Genomic DNA, 2,645 nt, shown 5'->3' with positions numbered 1-2,645 from the left:
GCCTATGAACAATATCACAATGATATTCTCCTATCAGTTGCACCCAAGATGCTCCGAGAAATACCCCTCAAAATTGCTAGAATGAGATCCCCAATTTTCTGTAAATATTAGGGTTTTTGTGTGATTTTCTGATGAGAGAAATGATGAGCAAAACTAGGTTAAAATTAGGTTAGAAAAATAATGATCTACCATACCCTTATAAAACCGAGTATAAGATGTAATAGGATGGATATTTTCCTTCCAAATTTTCGGCCCATATACCGAAATTAAGAGAGTTAATTTCTCTTTTTTTCGGTTATTCCAAAAATGTATAAAATGTGTAAATTGTCATCTAGTGAGGATCGAACCCATGACCTCTTGGTTTGAGTACCCTCACTATTACCACTATGACACATTCATCTTGTTGATAATAAATATAACCGATTACATTTAATTACGAATTAATGATTAATTCGTCAAGCTAACATTACATACATTTAATTAAATATAACTTATTATATTCAATTTACGAATTGACAGTTAATTCGTCTCAACTAATATTATTTAATCTTCATTAAATAATTGTCTCATCAACACATTGACTAACTGTTTAGTCATATAAGGCATCAATGTGATTATATTTCTATAACCACATCTCTCAAACTCGTCCTATAGGTGTGACCTTTAGGGACCAGTTGATCACCGCCATCCGTATGATAATAACGTCAAACTTTCTAGCAAGCCAACCGTTATTAGGTAATCGTTAATCAACTGATTAAATATACGAAGTATACCCTTGTGAACCTGTAAGAGATTTACAAATGTTATCACACTAATTTGTGGAGGACACAAGCTCCAACAAACTCCCACTTGTCCTCACAAGTGTATGTGCGATAACCGATTCTCATATCCTAAAATTTCTCCCACTCAATGTAAAACAATTTGCAAATCCGTATTCACAAAGGTCGTATTTTACAAGCGATCATTATCAAGAGTGGTTTCCCCGACTAGAGAGTAACTTAACTGATAAACGAATCAACATTCGAGCATGGCCATGCATTTCAGTTACAACTCCTCGAGTGGCCCTGAGAAATAACTATACCTGATAAAGGTTGGATATTTTCCTCAACTCGAATCCTGCGATGTAAGCACAGTATGAAATGACCCGAGAAAAAATCTACTTAGCCTTCGATTCACGGTGAGACCGTGAGAAAGAAACCAAAGTCACCCAAAAACGCCTTAATCTCAAGAGACGGTCGATAGTCAAAAGAATCGACTCTAGGAACACAATGGATGTCCTATCCACGACCTGACACCGAATGTTTTTAAACATTTAGGACTCCATTACGTTGTCACAAAATTTGTCCTACGAGGTATCGTTATAATCTCGCATTTGTGATCGATCAGTCAACAGTTTGACTTATGGCTCGTTGAACCCACCATCAATCGATTGCACAATATAATAGCCGAGTTATCGGCTCTTGTAGGCGATTACGGACCAAACAAAATATAATGTAATTCAATTCACTTTGTGGCGTTCAAGGTTGTCAGGACAATCCACATGAAAAACAAAATATTATATTAATACGATGAAGTTATAAATAGTATATGAAAAAGATAATGTATCAAATTCATAATCAACTATTACAACTCAGGAACACATTTAATTCTCATGGAAATAACGTGCCCTCCATGCTTATCATACTTCAATGGCTCATTAGTAGAATCTGCTACAACTTCCTGTTTGGAACTATTCCGGTGACCGAAGACACCATTAAGAGTAACAACGAATCTAGACTGAGATTTCTAATCATCTCGATCCGTTTGGAAGCTAGCATCTGCGTAACTGATTGCGCATAGCTTAGTATCTCCTCCATAAGTCAATACCCTATCCTTACTCCTCCGTAGGTACTTGAGGATATTTTTAACAGCTATCCAATGTGTTTCACCTGGATTCTTTTGGTACCGACTCGTCATACTCAATGCATATGCCACGTCTGGACGTGTGCATATCATGCCATACATGATCGATCCTATTGTAGATGCATAAAGAACACGACTCATGCGCTCAATCCCTTCAGGCGTCGTGGGTGATCGAGACTTGCTCAATCGCATCCCGATCGTCATTGGAAGGTTCCCCTTCTTGGAGTTGGTCATGCTGAACTTCTCAAGAATCTTATCCAAATAAGACTCCTGACTAAGTGATAACGTCCGTCGTGATCTATCTCGGTAGATACGGATTCCCAAAATGCGTTGTGCCTAACCCATATCTTTCATCTGGAAATGGTTCTTGAACCATCCTTTAACCGAAGATAGGAGAGGAATGTCATTCCCAATCAAGAGTATGTCATCGACATACAATATCAAGAATACAATCTTGCTCCCACTCGACTTGATGTTGGGGCTGGTGTCCTTTACCTTTAGTGCAAGGACTTATAAATCTCTAAAAGGATCAAAGGGTATACTTTTGTATTATAATCAGTTGATCCACGTTTATCAATAACGGTTGGCTTGCTAGAAATGTGTTCTCTAATTGCCTTGCAATATTGAGAGAACTTGATGTGAGTTTTCTTTAGATGTGAGATCTGAATTTTGAGAGGAAAAATGTCTCTCAAAACCCTAATTTTGTTTCAAAAATGAATTAGCTCTGATACCATTTGTTGGAG

Source organism: Silene latifolia, chromosome Y, assembly GCF_048544455.1.
Source record: "Silene latifolia isolate original U9 population chromosome Y, ASM4854445v1, whole genome shotgun sequence".
NCBI classification, from domain to species: domain Eukaryota; kingdom Viridiplantae; phylum Streptophyta; class Magnoliopsida; order Caryophyllales; family Caryophyllaceae; genus Silene; species Silene latifolia.
This window is presented reverse-complemented; position numbering follows the sequence as displayed.